Here is an 18,707-nt window from a genome sequence, read left to right as displayed (position 1 = left end):
GACCACTCCTGTTTCCCATGACTTACCGAAGATTATAGCAAGGGGTTCTGTTATTTCCTCTGCTATCTCTTTCAGGACTCTAGGGTGTAAATCATCTGGTCCTGGGGACTTGGTTTCCTGTAACTTGGCTAAGTGCTCTCTTACCAGACCTTCGCTTATAGTCAGTTTGGAGTCCTCCTTCCCCTCATCTCCATCACCATTAATGTCGATATTTCCATTAGTTTCTTGGGAGAAGACAGATACAAAATATGAATTTAGTAGCTCCACCTGCTGTTCCACCATGTTAACTGTTTCTCCTTTGTCATTCTTCAGGACTCCAATGGTCTCCTTCACTTTTCTTTTGCTTTTAACATATCCCCAAAATCCTTTTACCTTACTCTTTGCCTCTTTTGCAAGCTTCAATTCGTGTTCAGCCTTAGCTCCTTTGATACTTGTCTTGCAGAGTCTGCAGACTGCTGTGTACTCTTCCTTAGGTATAGTTCCCATCTTCCACTTTTTGTATGATTCCTTTTTAGCAGGTTATGTAATTTTTTGGTCATCCATCCTGATATTTTTAGGTGCTTCCCATTTTTCTTCCTTCTAGGTATTGTTAGTTCCTGTGCTTTAATGATTTCCCTACGGAAGATTTCCCACCCTTCATGTGCATTTTTGTGCTTAAGAATGGAATTCTGCTAACCCTTGCCTTCAGGCTCTTGAAGTCTGCCCTGCTAAAGTCGAGCCTTGAAGTCTGTGTCTTCTCAGGTCTTCTTCTTCTTGCAACCCCAAACTCAAGTATAGCATGATCGCTGAATCCCAGTGTCCCTGCTACCCGTAGTCCCTTAACCATGTGCTCTTTGTTGGTTAGGACTAGGTCCAAAATGGATGTTCCTCTCGTGTTTTCTTCTACTAGCTGGGCAATGAAGTTGTCTGCTAGAGAGGATAAAAATTTGATGGAGCCTTTACTCTTGGCTGTGTGGGTTTCCCAATGAATGTCAGGGTAATTGAAGTCTCCCATGATCACTACTTCATGTTTCTTTGAGAGCGTGGTCATTTGCTGTGAAAAAAAATCTCATCCATGTCTTCTGTCTGTCCTGGTGGTCTGTAATAAACGCCTAGTATGTCCTTATAATTGTTTTTCCCTTGCGTTTGTGTATAAACATTTCAGATTGTGCTCTGTTGTATCCTTTTTCGTAATTTCCTTCTGAGTATCCTGTCTTGGGTCCTCTTTACCACATCTAGTAACCTTGTTTAATATGTCCTTTAGCTGCATGTTCTTGTCTTTCTTTTTTCTTCCCATGCCCTCTTCTTCTAGTTTAAAGCCCTTCTGATGAGTGTGGCAAGTTTTCTGGCAAATATGTTTTTCCCAGGTTTTGTGAGATGTATCCCGTCTCTAGCAAGGAGTCCATCGTAGAGGTAATTCACGCCATGGTCCAAAAATCCAAATCCTTGCTCTTGGCACCACTGTCGAAGCCAAGTTTTTACCTCTAGTATTCTATTCCATCGTTGTGTATGTGGGTCTAAAGAAATGAGTGGGACAGTAAGCTATCCAGGAAAAACCCAGATACCACACTGAACTACCACATGGTCATTTGCAAGGGGCCTTAAAATGAATCCAAGATCATCTTCATAGCCCTAACAGATCCTGAGAAATTGGCATTAGTAGTAAGGAGGTACTACATATGTTCCTGGCCAGACATATAAATATGTGAGTGGCAGGCAAAGTGTTAAACTTGGAGGGGGAAGATGAAGAGGGACATAAAACTGGGAGTGGGGCAAATGAAGGTGGACAATAAACCTTGGGGGCAGATGGAAGGGGTCATTAAATTGGGGGGTATACAGAGTGGGGAATTAAAATGGGGCAGATGTATGGGGACATTAAACTGGAAGGGGGAGATTAAAAGATGCAGATGGAGGGGAACATTCAAAGGGGCAGATGGAGAGAGTCATTAAAAGGGGAATATGGAGGGGGACATTAAACTAGGGGGCAAATAAAATGGGACATTAAACTGGAGGGCAGATGGAGGGGAAATTAAACTAGGGGGCAAATGAAGAGGGACATTAAACTGGGGGAAACTGGATGGGAACATTAAACTATGGGTATCCCCCTCTAGTTGCCCCCATGCAGAGATCCCTATAATTTAATGTCTCCAACCAGATGGAGGGGGACATTAAACTGGGGGGGCATATTGAGGACTATATACTGTTAGGGCAATTGGAGGGGAACATTATAATGTGGGGGCAAATAATGTTAGGGTTACTGTAGGAGCATTATATTGTGTGGGGGCACAAAGAGAGATTGATGGTATGGGCGGAATCAATGTAGAAGTGGATGGTGCTAAATTTGCTGTCTCTTTCTGTCCTTTGAAAGTTGGGTGATATATATATACGGATCCGATATAAAATTTACACTAAACGCAGCCTGTACTTTAAAGGGTAGACCTTTGAGCAAATATATGAGACATATCTTAAAATTTTACATATATATATATATATATATATATATATATATATATATATATATATATATTGTGGGGAATCGCTCAGGTAGATGCTTGTAGCAGTGCAGGAAACGGACACAGACCAGACACTGGATTGCACACAAGTTCAGACTTTATTCACATGTAATGCATACACTGCTTTTGCAAAGCCACAAGATAAACAAAAACAGAGTCCTTCTTTCTTGGTTGAGAAAACTAACTTAAATGTAAGGAAACTTTTCCCTGACTATACAGGAGACTGGCTACCAGTCTCCCACCTTGGCAACAACAAAGGGTGGCACAGTATCTGCTTTGGAGGTCTGGTCTGGACAGTTCAACTCTGTCTGTGGTGCGACACTGCTAGTCTTCACACACAGACTGTTATTAGGGCTTGATTACTCAGCTGACCTTCCTGGTGTGAATCTTTACCATACACCCTTTAGGTGCCTGGCTGGAATGTACCTGTCTTCCCAGACTACACCCTTCACTCTCTCACTATACCCACTTTCCTTGGCAGTACACTGGCATGTTCAATCACCTATGAGATCACTAGTGTATTTCTCAAACTTTTTATATATGTTAGTATTACCCATATTGGATTCACACTAGTGCTCGCACTCTTTTCCTGAATCATCTTCAAAAATGCTGTATATGCCATAGAGGAGGTAGGATGAATGATATAGAACTGTTGTGACAGCGATCGAAACACCCTCTGAATTTATCACTATACAACCTCTGATGAACTTCAATGGAGGAAACACGTCATGTTACATTTTATAGAACCTCCAGGCTACAATCAAGCTTTATACATGGAGCTGTAGATAATAGCTCTCAAAGTCCAGCTGATCATTTGTACCTGTAGCTAGATGAATAAATGCCCTAGTAACAACTATCTACTTTCAACTCATAGCAGGATTGCTAAAACTAATGGGAGCAAATCTAACACAGGATACATAGCAGGCTGATAAGTCATCTAAAATTCGAAGAAAGATGGTAATGAAATCCCATATATCAGGGAGTCATTTTATTCCTCCTTTCTTTGCACTGTAATTGGTTCACTTGGGTGAGGGGGGATGGGTTTTTCTCTAATCACAGAGTGAAAGCAGATGAGAGGGGTTGATCCTCCTTATAGCCTTGCACATGTCTGTAAACTCCACATATGCGTGCATAAATAACATTCCTGCACACACTATTATGCTCCATAGTGGCCCCTGCACGCACTATTATGCCCCATAGTAGCCCATGCGTACCATAGTATGCCCCATAATGGCCCCTGCACACAGCATTATGCCCCATAATGGCCCCTGCACACAGTATTATGACCCATAGTGTCCCTTGCATACAGTATTATGCCCTATTGTGGACCACCCATGAACAATTATTATACTGCACCAAATACTCAGCTGTGAGGGCCGTCTACTACCAAAGACTCTTTGCCCACATCCCAGACTTCATATCTGCAGACAAGAAGAGGAAACTCTACATCCTACTGGGAGAAGAAGAGGCCACTGTGGAGATCGCTGCCCAATATGTGTCCAGCTGTCACCAAACGAGAGGAAGATGAGACTCCACGGACTGTTATATTTATCCCAAAACACCCGCCCCACCCCACCCCCACCTCCCCATATAGCAGTCACCAAAGAAGAGGAAGATGAGACTCCACGGACTGTTATACCCCAAACCAACCGCCCCACCCCACCCCATCTCCCCATATAACGGTCACCAACGAAGAGGAAGATGAGACTCCATGGACTGTTATACCCCAAACCATCCACCCCACCCCCACCACTCACCCACCCGAGTCCAACTCCCCCCCCCCCCCACTTTACTAGCTTTGGCAATGCCAAATATCTATTCGGACGTGCCAATAAAGCTTTTTTGATTTGATTTGATACTCTGGGGTCTTTTCAGACCCCAGAGTATAATGATCGATGATCCAGGGGAGGATACAAACATAAAAAAAACAATGTTACTTACCTCTCCTGGGCTCCGGTCACTCCCTGCTGATGTCGGCCATCTTCAATAATAGACCAGACGTCACTTTAGCCAGCCCTACGTCACAACACATTATGATGCAGACCTGGCCCTCATGACGTCTTGGATGTCACCAAAAAGGCCCAAAGCCTTCCAGAGCTCAGGAGAGGTAAGTAACAGTGTTTTTCATGTTCTCTCACCTCTCTTAGCCCTCTGATCATTATTCTCTGGGGGTCTGAACCACCCTCTGACCATCTGTACTGTTACTGCACAGTAATTTTGATTTTCAATAGTGCAATTTGGCTTTCCTTTAATTATAAATATCTATACTTGGTAAATTATCTACGACTGTTGCATGAATTCGAAACAATATTTGACAAATGGCATCTCCTCCATATATACCTTATTAGGCGTATATATGCAGTGAAATTGACCTTCCTTCCAAAACTCTGATTTTTCAGTTGATTATTGGCAATTGTTTGCCCTTTTATGATATATTTGTATACGTTTGTATTTTTTTTTTTCAGTGAAAACTTTAATAAAAACTACAAACAATTCTGGTTAATTCTGGTAACAAATTATGTTACTGATATCATGTCGATTTACCAATGCATGCAGCTGCTGCTAAACAAGTTACCTAACAATAATTTGAAAGCCTTTCTCACAGGTAGGCATACGTATAGTTTTTCTTACTACTTCATCCAATACTTTGGTCCTAAATTGTGAGCTCTAATTTGTAAGACTTCACTTATTTAGGACTTATGTTTATTTCATATACCGAATGATAAAGGTCCCTTTGTTCTGATCATTGAGGTTCCGAGTAGTTCGATGCCACGCTAGCAATTTGTTGTGACTACCCCTTATGAACAAAAAGTTGAGTAAGTTTCTAGATACATTTGATTACTTATAAATCCTACTAATATTATAAATGTGAAAGTCTGGATGCAGACACTGGAAGTATTCACAGCCCAGAACAAAACACCATTGTGAGTAGGGATCAAATATAAATGAAATCTCCCAGTGCACGGAAAATAGCCTCTCGGCTTGAGGCAAAAAGCAAGAGCTAAATTATATGACAAAAACAATAAAAATCCAGCGCTGTGGAGGAACTTTATGTAAAACTTAGCTTATAATGATCTATTTTAGAAAAAACACCACATCCAGTATAATCCCACAAATTGAGGGTTTTTTGGTCCTGAATCTGAGGCGGTGTTCCGGACCAAAATACGGGTAGCTGCGAGTGGATGCTGGAGCAGTGCACTGACATCTAGTCGCACACTCCGCTCCGGATTAGGTCCAAATGAATGGGCTTAGTCAGGAGGGAGTGTCTTCAGGCGGATGTTGCGAGGTGAATCCGCTTGAAAGAATGAGCATCTCACTTCTTTTTTCGGGAGCAGGAACAAACAGCTCCTGGAAAAAAAGAACTGACCAGCTCCCATTGATTTCAATGGGAGCCGTCTTTTTGGTCAGGATTTTGAGGTGTATACTGCCTCAAAATCCCAACCATAAAACCCCGTGTGAACTTAGGGAGCCTTCACACGGAGTAAACCCTCCCCTCATTCTGAACGTAAACTCGTTCAGAGTGAGCAGCGTTAAAACAGATCCCATTGATTTCTATGGGTGTCGGCATATACGCGCTCCCCATTGAAATCAGTGGGAGGCTTTTTTACCTATTGCTTTCAATGTGATACGCGCGTATCACATTGAAAGCAATAGGTTAAAAAAGCATCCCATTGATGTTAATGGGGAGTGCACGTATGCCGGCACCCATAGAAATCAATGGGATCAACACCGCTCACTCTGAACGAGTTTACGTTCAGAATGAGCGGAGTGTTTACTCCGTGCGAAGGCTCCCTTGCCGTAATGAATAGAGATGAGCGAACACTAAAATGTTCGAGGTTCGAAATTCGATTCGAACAGCCGCTCAATGTTCGTGTGTTCGAACGGGTTTCGAACCCCATTATAGTCTATGGGGAACAGATACTCGTTAAGGGGGAAACCCAAATCCGTGTCTGGAGGGTCACCAAGTCCACTATGACACCCCAGGAAATGATGCCAACACCTCTGGAATGACACTGGGACAGCAGGGGAAGCATGTCTGGGGGCATCTAACACACCAAAGACCCTCTATTACCCCAACATCACAGCCTAACAACTACACACTTTGCACACTCAATACCACCTCTCTGACAGTAGGAAAACACCTTGAAACATGTGTATTTGGCACTTGCAGTGAGGAGAGCTTGTCACCAGCAGTGAATTTGGCCCTTGTAGTAAGTTGAGGTTGGCACCAACATTTGTTTTGAAAATCAGGGTGGATTGAGCCTCTAACCAGCAGAGTTTGGGCAAATTCATGGTGGAGGGAGCCTCTAAAAACCCCAGTTTGGACCAATTCATGGTGGAAGGAGCCTCTAAAAACCCCAGTTTGGACCAATTCATGGTGGAGGGAGCCTCTAAAACCCCCAGTTTGGACCAATTCATGATGGAGGGAGCCTCTAAACAGCCCAGTTTGGGCAAATTCATGGTGGAGGGAGCCTCTAAAAACCCCCAGTTTGGACCAATTCATGGTGGAGGGAGCCTCTAAAAACCCCAGTTTGGACCAATTCATGGTGGAGGGAGCCTCTAAACAGCCCAGTTTGGGCAAATTCACGGTGGAGGGAGCCTCTAAACAGCCCAGTTTGGGCAAATTCATGGTGGAGGGAGCCTCTAAAAACCCTAGTTTGGACCAATTCATGGTGGAGGGAGCCTCTAAAAACCCCAGTTTGGACCAATTCATGGTGGAGGGAGCCTCTAAAAACCCCAGTTTGGACCAATTCATGATGGAGGGAGCCTCTAAACAGCCCAGTTTGGGCAAATTCATGGTGGAGGGAGCCTCTAAAAACCCCCAGTTTGGACCAATTCATGGTGGAGGGAGCCTCTAAAAACCCCAGTTTGGACCAATTCATGGTGGAGGGAGCCTCTAAACAGCCCAGTTTGGACCAATTCATGGTGGAGGGAGCCTCTAAAAACCCCAGTTTGGACCAATTCATGGTGGAGGGAGCCTATAAACAGCCCAGTTTGGACCAATTCATGGTGGAGGGAGCCTCTAAAAACCCCAGTTTGGACCAATTCATGGTGGAGGGAGCCTCTAAACAGCCCAGTTTGGGCAAATTCATGGTGGAGGGAGCCTCTAAACAGCCCAGTTTGGGCAAATTCATGGTGGAGGGAGCCTCTAAAAACCCCAGTTTGGACCAATTCATGGTGGAGGGAGCCTATAAACAGCCCAGTTTGGACCAATTCATGGTGGAGGGAGCCTCTAAAAACCCCAGTTTGGACCAATTCATGGTGGAGGGAGCCTCTAAACAGCCCAGTTTGGACCAATTCATGGTGGAGGGAGCCTCTAAAAACCCCAGTTTGGACCAATTCATGGTGGAGGGAGCCTCTAAACAGCCCAGTTTGGACCAATTCATGGTGGAGGGAGCCTCTAAAAACCCCAGTTTGGACCAATTCATGGTGGAGGGAGCCTCTAAACAGCAGAGTTGGTGGAAATCAGGGTGGAGGGAGCCTCTAACCAGCAGAGTTGTGGGAAAGCAGGGTGGAGGGAGCCTCTAACCAGCAGAGTTGGTGGAAATCAGGGTGGAGGGAGCCTCTAACCAGCAGAGTTGGGGGAAATCAGGGTGGAGGGAGCCTAGTATTAGCAGAATTGTGCAACGCTTATGGTGGATGAGTATGAGGATGCGGAGGAATTGGAGAGGTTGAGTACAGACATGGAGTTTCATGTTGGGGTGCTTTACACAGGTGGGCACAAAAATGAAGGCTCTATCCAGTGGTGGTTCATTTTTATCAAAGTGAGCCGGTCGGCACTCTCAGCTGACAGACGGGTGCGCTTGTCAGTGATGATGCCACCGGCTGCACTGAACACCCTCTCAGATAGGACGCTGGCGGCAGGACAGGACAGCACCTCCAAGGCATATAGGGCAAGTTCAAGCCACAGGTCCAACTTCGACACCCAATACGTGTAGGGCGCAGAGGGGTCGGAGAGGACAGGGCTGTGGTCGGAAAGGTATTCCCGCAACATGCGCCTATACTTCTCACGCCTGGTGACACTAGGACCCTCCGTGGCGGCACTTTGGCGAGGGGGTGCCATCAAGGTGTCCCAGACCTTAGACAGTGTGCCCCTCGTTTGTGTGGACCGGTGAGAACTTGGTTGCCTACTGGAGGAACTGCCCTCCCTGCCGCCAACGTCACATGCTGGAAACATCTCCATCATATTCTGCACCAATTGCCTGTGGCAAGCATTGATGCGATTGGCCCTCCCCTCTACCGGAATAAAAGACGAGATGTTGTTTTTATACCGGGGGTCAAGGATAGCAAAGATCCAGTACTGGTTGTCCTCCATGATTTTGACAATACGTTTGTCGGTTGTAAAGCACCCCAACATGAACTCAGCCATGTCTGCCACAGTGTTAGTTGGCATGACTCCTCTGGCCCCACCGGAAAGTTCAATCTCCATTTCCTCCTCATCCTCCATGTCTACCCATCCGCGCTGCAACAATGGGACGATTCGAAGTTGCCCGGAAGCCTCCTGTATCACCATCACATCATCGGACAATTCTTCTTCCTCCTCCTCCTCCTCCTCCTCCTCCATTAAACGCAGTGAAGCGGACAGATGTGTGGACCTACTCTCCAGCTGTGACGGATCGGATGCTATCCCTAACTCCTCTGTGTGATCTGAGTTATCCCTGATGTCAATCAGGGATTCTCTCAGAACACACAAGAGCGGGATTGTAAGGCTCACCATCGCATCCTCAGAGCTCACCCTCCTTGTGGACTCCTCAAAGACCCGTAGGATGTCACAAAGGTCTCTCATCCATGGCCACTCATGGATGTGAAACTGAGGCAGCTGACTTTATGGCACCCTAGGGTTTTGTAGCTGGTATTCCATCAAAGGTCTCTGCTGCTCAACCACTCTATTCAACATCTGAAACGTTGAGTGCCAGCGTGTGGGGACGTCGCACAAAAGCCGGTGTTGTGGCACATGCAGGCGTTGCTGGAGAGATTTTAAGCTAGCAGCGGCTACTGTCGACTTGCGAAAGTGGGCGCACATGCGCCGCACTTTCACCAGTAGCTCTGGAACATTGGGGTAGCTCTTTAGGAAACGTTGCACCACTAGGTTGAAGACGTGGGCCAGGCATGGAACATGTTGGAGTCCGGCAAGCTCCAGAGCTGCTACCAGGTTCCGGCCGTTATCACAAACGACCATGCCTGGGCCCAGGTGCAGCGGCTCAAACCATATTGCCGTCTCATCGAGGAGGGCATCCCTCACCTCGGAGGCAGTGTGCTGTCTGTCCCCCAAGCTGATCAGCTTCAGCACAGCCTGCTGACGTCTACCAACGCCAGTGCTGCAACGTTTCCAACTCGTAGCTGGGGTCAATCTAACAGCGGAGGAGGAGGCGGTGGCGGAGGAGGAGGCGGTGGCGGAGGAGGAGGCGGTAGAGGAGGAGGAGGAGGGGGGTGTTCTTCTCGTGTCCCTGCCAGGAATGTTAGGCGGGGAGACGAGGTACACCGGGCCAGTTTGGGAAGCAGTCCCAGCCTCAACTACATTCACCCAGTGTGCCGTCAGTGAAATGTAGCGTCCCTGTCCGCATGCACTTGTCCACGCGTCGGTGGTCAAGTGGACCTTTGTGCAAAGCGCGGAACTAAGGGCCCGCCTGATGTTGAGTGACACGTGCTGGTGCAAGGCGGGGACAGCACACCGGGAGAAGTAGTGACGGCTAGGGACGGCATAGCGAGGTGCCGCAGTTGCCATCAGGTCCAGGAAGGCGGGAGTTTCAACAAGCCGGAACGCCAACATCTCCTGGGCCAGCAGTTTAGCGATGTTGGCGTTCAAGGCTTGCGCGTGTGGGTGGTTAGCAGTGTATTTCTGCCGCCGCTCCAATGTCTGAGAGATGGTGGGTTGTTGTAAAGAAGCGCCTGATGGTGCCTTTGATGGTGCAGGAGAAGGACATAAGACAGGAACAGGGGAGGATGAGGGAGAAGTCAACAAAGTGGCGGAGGCAGATGAAGTGGTGTCCTGGCTCGTCCTCTGGAGTGCATTGCCAGCACAGTCAGCAGTGGCAGTGGCAGAGGCAGAGGCAGTGGCAGAGGCAGTGGCAGTGGCGTGAACGGCAGGCGGCCTTTGTCCTGCCGTTGCTGCCTGCCACTGATTCCAGTGCTTGGATTCCAAATGACGGCGCATTGAAGTGGTGGACAGGTTGCTCTTCTCAGAGCCCCTAATCAATTTCGAGAGGCAAATTGTGCAGACAACACTATATCTGTCCTCGGCGCATTCCTTGAAAAAACTCCACACCTTCGAGAAACGTGCCCTCGAGGTGGGAGTTTTTCGGGGCTGGGTACGAACTGGAACATCTTGGGAGATTCCGGGTGTGGCCTGGCTTCGCCTAAGCTGCTGACCTCTGCCTCTGCCTCTAGCTACCCTTTTTGGTGCTGCACCTGTCTCAACATCCACACTACTTTCCCCGCTTGACATCCCCTCTGTCCAGGTCGGGTCAGTGTCCTCATCATCCACCACTTCCTCTTCCAACTCCTGTCTCATCTCCTCCTCCCGCACAATGCGCCGGTCAACTGGATGCCCTGACGGCAACTGCGTCACATCATCGTCGATGAGGGTGGGTTGCTGGTCATCCACCACCACATCGAACGGAGATGGAGGAGACTCTAGTGTTTGAGCATCTGGACACAGATGCTCCTCTGTTAGGTTCGTGGAATCGTGACGTGGAGAGGCAGGTTGAGGGACAATGAAAGGAGCGGAGAACAGCTCTGGGGAGCAGGGACAGTTGGGGTTATTGTTCTGTGAAGCTTGGGAATTTTGGGAGGAAGGAGGACAAGACTGTTGGGTAATAGGAGGAGAGGAGGCAGAGTCTGACTGGCTGCTGGACAATGTGCTGTAAGCGTTCTCTGACAGCCATTGCAAGACCTGTTCCTGGTTCTCGGGCCTACTAAGGTTTGTACCCTGCAGTTTAGTTAATGTGGCAAGCAACCCTGGCACTGTGGAGTGGCGCAATGCTTGCTGCCCCACAGGAGTAGGCACGGGACGCCCTGTGGCTTCACTGCTACCTTGCTCCCCAGAACCATTCCCCCGACCTCGCCCACGGCCTCGTCCACGTCCCTTTCCGGGAGCCTTGCGCATTTTGAATTCCCAGTTAGAAATTGGCACTATATACCAGTAGCAAAAATTGTGGGTGCACGTAACCCCAATATATTCTTTGAATTCCCAGTCAGACAATGGCACTATATACCAGTAGCAAAAATTGTGGGTGCACGTAACCCCAATATATTCTTTGAATTCCCAGTGAGACAATGGCACTATATACCAGTAGCAAGAAATGAGGGTATTTATAACCCCAATATATTCTTTGAATTCCCAGTCAGACAATGGCACTATATACCAGTAGCAAGAAATGAGGGTATTTGTAACCCCAATATATTCTTTGAATTCCCAGTCAGACAATGGCACTATATACCAGTAGCAAAAATTGTGGGTGCACGTAACCCCAATATATTCTTTGAATTCCCAGTCAGACAATGGCACTATATACCAGTAGCAAGAAATGAGGGTATTTATAACCCCAATATATTCTTTGAATTCCCAGTCAGACAATGGCACTATATACCAGTAGCAAAAATTGTGGGTGCACGTAACCCCAATATATTCTTTGAATTCCCAGTCAGACAATGGCACTATATACCAGTAGCAAAAATTGTGGATGCACGTAACCCCAATATATTCTTTGAATTCCCAATCAGACAATGGCACTACATACCAGTAGCAAAAATAGTGGGTGTATATAGCCCCAATTCTATTACTAGGGGACTTGCAGGGTATTTCTGAGGTGAAGGTGGGGGGGCACACCGTTGGAACGGGGATTTGGGGTGTATATATGGGGTATACGGGAATACACTGTCAGTGTGTTCCATTCAGGATCCTGGGAAAGCTGGGTTGCGGCGATTGAGCCCGTCAGTGCCACGTTACACTGACAAGCTTCTCCCTGGAATTGAAGTTATATGTAAGCCCAATATATTCTTTGAATTCCCAGTGAGACAATGGCACTATATGGCAGTAGCAAAAATAGTGGGTGTATATAGCCCCAATTCTATTGCTAGGGGACTTGCAGGGTATTTCTGGGGTGAAGGTGGGGGGGCACACCGTTGGAACGGGTATCGGGGGTATATGTTGGGTATACGGGAATACACTGACAGTGTATTCCATTCAGGATCCTGGGAAAGCTGGGTTGCGGCGATTGAGCCCGTCAGTGCCACGTTACACTGACAAGCTTCTCCCTGGAATTTAGCTCTTATAAGAGCTGTTGGTTGTCTTCTCCTTCCTATCCTAGCCTGTCCCTGCCTACCCAGAATCTAACCCCTAGCTAACTGGACGGAAACCTCCGTCCCCGGTGAATTGCAAGCTCAGAATGACGCGAAGCTGGGCGTCGCTGTTCTTTTAAATTAGAGGTCACATGTTTTCGGCAGCCAATGGGTTTTGCCTACTTTTTTCAACGTCACCGGTGTCGTAGTTCCTGTCCCACCTACCCTGCGCTGTTATTGGAGCAAAAAAGGCGCCAGGGAAGGTGGGAGGGGAATCGAGTAATGGCACACTTTACCACGCGGTGTTCGATTCGATTCGAACATGCCGAACAGCCTAATATCCGATCGAACATGAGTTCGATAGAACACTGTTCGCTCATCTCTAGTAATGAAGAATGAACAGAAAAACAGTATAGTCCATAAAAACAAACATAACAAAACAGGATGCTACTTATTGTTTTTATGGACTACACTGTTTTACTGCTCCTTCTTCATTAACTTGTTGGATTACACCGGATTTGGTGTTTTTCTAAAATGGATCATTAAAAGCTAAGTTTTATATAAAGTTCCTTCACAGCGCTGGATTTATATTGTTTTTGTCATATAATTCAGCTGAAAGTTTTGTTGTTTGTTCCTCGATTACGCAAAAATGGCTGAAGGATGAAATTTGCATATAGATAGTTGGTAACCTGCATTAACACATGGGCTACTTTTTATCCCTGTAAATGACATGGCTTCACAAATGTTATGAATTAATGTTCACATACTATATTAAACTGCTCTTGGCAGCAGGCTAATCAAGCCAGGTCTGTTATCTCTCTTTGTAAACACACAGCTAACCCTGAGTCCATTGTGTACGCGCATTTTCATATTATCTGAACTGATCCAGGCAGTGCTGATACACTGTATGGGAAAACACATTTAATCCGAATTGGCAGTTTGCCAATTTTAAACATGCTGGGAATAGGAAAATCTAATTTATCACAAAAAATCCAAAAACAACGAGAGCTATGAAAGTAGCTAAAAGTCAAGTTCTCCTCAAACGGAGCTGAGAGAGATCATGAACGCCAAAAACACACTCATTGTATATGGCATCCCAGTGAGCTGCTGAAATTCCAGAACAATCACAGGCACAGTGTGAGGAAGAAGTTCAGTGGCAGGCCAGCTTGAGAGCTGCCGAAACGCTGTAGCATGCGGATCATCGACACCAACAACAGGCTATTATATGGCTTCCCAGTGAGCTGCTGAGATGCCAGAACAATCACAGGCACAGCGTGAAGAACAAGTTCAGCAGCAGGACAACTTGTGAGCTGCATGAAATGCTGAAGCAGACAAAGCATCAACTTGCAATTTGCTGAATATAGTTGGATCATCCACGTCAACAACATGCTGACGAAGTCACAGGCAGAGGCTAGTGTATTTAGAAGGAACCTAGAGATGCATTTACAGTTCTGCTGGTTATAATTATAATACAGTACATTCTCTAAAATATCAGATACAAATGGCAGGGCTAGCTTCAGAAGGTTTTAGTGTTCCTGGTTCCTGTGGGCAACAGAGTCTCTTGTATCCTCCTGTTCGCCATGGTAAGAGTAGCAATCAATTAAATTCAGTGACTGCTTTTTTTTTTTTTTAAACATTAATGTGAATGGTGGTGGTTGCAAATGGAGGTGCTCTATCTGTATCTGTCATTCTGTCAGAACAACAGAATCTTTACTCATACAGGACTGGTTGGATGTATACATCAATACAACTACCATACATATAGAGCAATAATTGTTTTGCATTAATGATTTGTTAAAAAGTGTATTGAGACAAAGACAATTTAAAGCTTCTGCATCGTGACTTCTATTGCTAATGTAAACTGCGACATAGTGTCAGCTTTGCCTTATGGGAGAAACCACCTTAAGGCCAGGGCCCCACGGGACTTAAACGCCGCGATTTGCCCGCAGCGGAGACGCTACGGGAAAAATTGCGGCGTTTTACAGTGCAAGCAAAGGGGATAGGATTCATGCGAAGAAATCGTTGTGGCTTTGCAAATCGCAGCATGTCAATTATATCTACGTAAATGTCGACGGCTTTCCCGTAGATATAATGTTAAGACAAAGTCCACAGAGGAAAACTCTGTGAACTTTCTCTGAAAAGCGCTGTGGAAAGAACCGCAATGCGTTCACGCCGCAGTTCTTAAAGCGCTGTGATTACGGCCCGTGGGGCCTTAGCCTTAGTCTATTATACAGCTGCGTAACAGTCTTATAGTCAGTAGAGATGAGCGAACACTAAAATGTTCGAGGTTCGAAATTCGATTCGAACAGCCGCTCACTGTTCGAGTGTTCGAATGGGTTTCGAACCCCATTATAGTCTATGGGGAACATAAACTCGTTAAGGGGGAAACCCAAGCACACACATTCAGCACTGCTTCATCACGCCAATACAATGCATTAGCCAGTGCTGATTGGCCAGAGTACGGAATTCGGCCAATCAGCGCTGGCTCTGCTGGAGGAGGCGGAGTCTAAGGTCGGACCTGAATGGAGACTGGTGTGGAGCGATCTTAGACTCCGCCTCCTCCAGCAGAGCCAGCGCTGATTGGCCGAATTCCGTACTCTGGCCAATCAGCGCTGGCCAATGCATTCTATTAGCCCGATGAAGTAGAGCTGAATGTGTTGCTTAGCACACACATTCAGCTCTACTTCATCGGGCTAATAGAATGCATTGGCCAATCAGCGCTGGCCAATGCATTCTATTAGCTTGATGAAGCAGAGTGTGCACAAGGGTTCAAGCGCACCCTCGGCTCTGATGTAGCAGAGCCGAGGGTGCACAAGGGTTCAAGTGCACCCTCGGCTCTGCTACATCAGAGCCGAGGGTGCGCTTGAACCCTTGTGCACACTCTGCTTCATCAAGCTAATAGAATGCATTGGCCAGCACTGATTGGCCAGAGTACGGAATTCGGCCAATCAGCGCTGGCCAATGCATCCCTATGGGAAAAAGTTTATCTCACAAAAATCACAATTACACACCCGATAGAGCCCCAAAAAGTTATTTTTAATAACATTCCCCCCTAAATAAAGGTTATCCCTAGCTATCCCTGCCTGTACAGCTATCCCTGTCTCATAGTCACAAAGTTCACATTCTCATATGACCCGGATTTGAAATCCACTATTCGTCTAAAATGGAGGTCACCTGATTTCGGCAGCCAATGACTTTTTCCAATTTTTTTCAATGCCCCCGGTGTCGTAGTTCCTGTCCCACCTCCCCTGCGCTGTTATTGGTGCAAAAAAGGCGCCAGGGAAGGTGGGAGGGGAATCGAATTTTGGCGCACTTTACCACGCGGTGTTCGATTCGATTCGAACATGGCGAACACCCTGATATCCGATCGAACATGTGTTCGATAGAACACTGTTCGCTCATCTCTAATAGTCAGTCTTTTCCCTTACTAAACGTGCTATAAGTACTACAAGTCCCAGGGCAGAAAAATGCACAGTGGACTGACTTTTATAAACTTTAGCAAATTAACATGATTAGAACTTTCATGGGGTTATCTATCTGTCACTTACCTGCAACCGCTAACATACCAGCTGTTTGGTGACTGCATGTCAGATATAGAAGCACATGGAGAAGAGAGTGTCCTCAAAGGGGTCAGGGTTCAGAGGAGAAACAGGGGGCTGACCGAAGGTTGTAGATGGATGACAGAAAATTCAGTAAGGGAAAAGACTGAATATAAGGTCAAGGAAAACATCCCGGTTTTTCTCAGAAAGTACACCGAGTTTTCCTCTGCGAACGTTCTACTTCAGTTATACATATAGGGAAAGCACCACAGTTTCCATAGGTATAATTGACATGCTGTAACTTATAAAAGCGCAACGTTATAGATTTTTTTTTCTGCAATGTGTGAATAGGATTAGCTAGAATCCCATGCACTTTGCCAGGACGGTAAAACACTGCAGTGGAGCAGATGTATTCAGTTCTCAACTGAGCAGTGGGTTCTGACGCCGGCCCCACCTGAAAGGTCCCAATAGATCACCTTCCCCATACAAGGAGAACAATACTGTATCTGACATGGGATAGTTACTGGGCTCTGTTATATATTTTACATAGTGTTTGCACAAACATCTTATCCAGATTTCTGTTTATTAAAATAAAAGTAAGTAATTGGGAAAGGGAAGATCAAACCAAACAACATGGCATTTACATGATTTGAGAAAATACAAAGTTTTAAACTATTTACCTAAATGCTTCCTGAGTTCGTCTTCCCTTCATAAATCCATCCACTACAGTATGTGGACTGCGTCGAAGGTCTAATAGATCCGCTATGGTGGATAAGGCTCAAGCACTTCTCTGTTGAGAGTGCCCACTAACCTGAGCTTCTTGCAGGAGACACTCCCTCTGTCCTTTGCCCAGGACCTGCTCACACCAGTGTTTACATAATGATGCTAATGGCAATTACTCCCAGCTATTTCTACCCCCCCTCTTCCTTATGGGTTCTCTCCAGTACACACATCTCTATGTACTGCTGTCTGCTTATTTTCAGCTTAAACGTCATACAAATAAGTTTTACATTTTTATAAGTATTATTATTGTCTGTATACAAGGTAATTGTTCAATTGCTGTCACCATTGCTTGTTGAACATTAACCCTTGTTTATGATCGGGTTAATGCAAGCTGTGTAACATATTTTTTTTCAAGGTGGATATATTTAACCTGTTTTTACTGTCCTGTATTTCAGCAATAAAGAGAATGAATAACGTTTCATAGATATTGACTATGAATATTGCATACTGTAGATATAAACCTGCCCAATGTACAAGGCAATAGATGACCACTCTATGATATGTGAAAATACAGAAAGGGGCAGAAGGTCCTCATATAACCAATTACACAACTAGTTAATGTCTCACCATCTGGGGATAGGCCATAGAGATAGACTCAGAAATGATTCAATCCCATAAGCAGTTGTAGCTCTATTAATACTAGTAATTTAAGGGGGTTGTCTACGATAAATTAATATTGCTAAGCTACACTATATCCCCTCTACTACCTTCTAAATTAGTGTACCAAAAATCTTTATTTACCTAGACCTTAGGTACAGTGTTGGCCAAAAGTATTGGCACCCCTGCAATTCTGTCAGATAATACTCATTTTCTTACAGAAAATGATTGCAATCACAAATTCTTTGGTATTAGTATGTTCATTTAATTTGTCTTCAATGGAAAACCACAAAAAATTGTCAAAAAGCCAAATTGGATATAATTCCACACCAAACATAAAAAGAAGGTTGACAAAAGTATTGGCACTGTTTGAAAAATCATGTGATGCTTCTCTAATTTGTGTAATTAACAGCACCTGTTACTTACCTGAGGCACCCAACAGGTGGTGGCAATAACTAAATCACACTTGCAGCCAGCTGAAATGGATTAATGGGGCTCTATCAGCAAAATCATGCTGATAGAGCCCCACATAAGCGTGAATAGCCTTTAAAAAGGCTATTCAGGCACCGTAAATGTTATATTAAATTACCCTCCAGTTTTAAAATAAAACCCTAAAAAAGAATGTTATCTACTTACGTATCGTGCACTGTGGGCGGGCATTCAGGGTGTGTCTTCTTCTTCATCCACGTCTCTTCTTCCTCTAATGTCCTCCGGTCCCGTCCTCCTCCGGCGCTCCCGAACTGACGTGGTGAAAGTGTCACATGACCACTACATGGATATGGGTAATTATAGATTTTTTTTAAATGGATGTAAATTAGAAGTTACGCTGGAAGTTCACACCAGTGTTCGGGTCTCCGTATCAGGTTTCCGTCTTCTGCCGGCAGAGTCTGGCCGTGAGCGCCGGTGAGCATTTTATGCTCTCCACGGCGAAACCGTTTTTCTTAAACCGGACACAAAGTTCCGGGCGCAGATGTGAACGAGCCCTTAGGTGGGGGGAAGGAGTTTATATAGGGGT

General features: G+C 45.8%; 1 protein-coding gene across 2 annotated transcripts in view; it reads right to left on the bottom strand.

The window, feature by feature from the left end:
• Nucleotides 1-17,123, bottom strand: part of LOC142193700 (epidermal growth factor receptor kinase substrate 8-like protein 3) — a 76,859-nt gene extending 59,736 nt beyond the window's left edge. For both annotated transcript variants that reach the window (XM_075262692.1, XM_075262691.1), the window contains exon 1: nucleotides 16,993-17,123. The gene's annotated coding sequence lies outside the window, so the exon portion shown is untranslated. The remainder of the gene's footprint in view (nucleotides 1-16,992) is intronic.
• Between the last annotated feature and the right edge of the window lie 1,584 nt (nucleotides 17,124-18,707).

Source organism: Leptodactylus fuscus, chromosome 2 (genome assembly GCF_031893055.1).
Source record: "Leptodactylus fuscus isolate aLepFus1 chromosome 2, aLepFus1.hap2, whole genome shotgun sequence".
Lineage (NCBI taxonomy): Eukaryota > Metazoa > Chordata > Amphibia > Anura > Leptodactylidae > Leptodactylus > Leptodactylus fuscus.
This window is presented reverse-complemented; position numbering and strand designations above follow the sequence as displayed.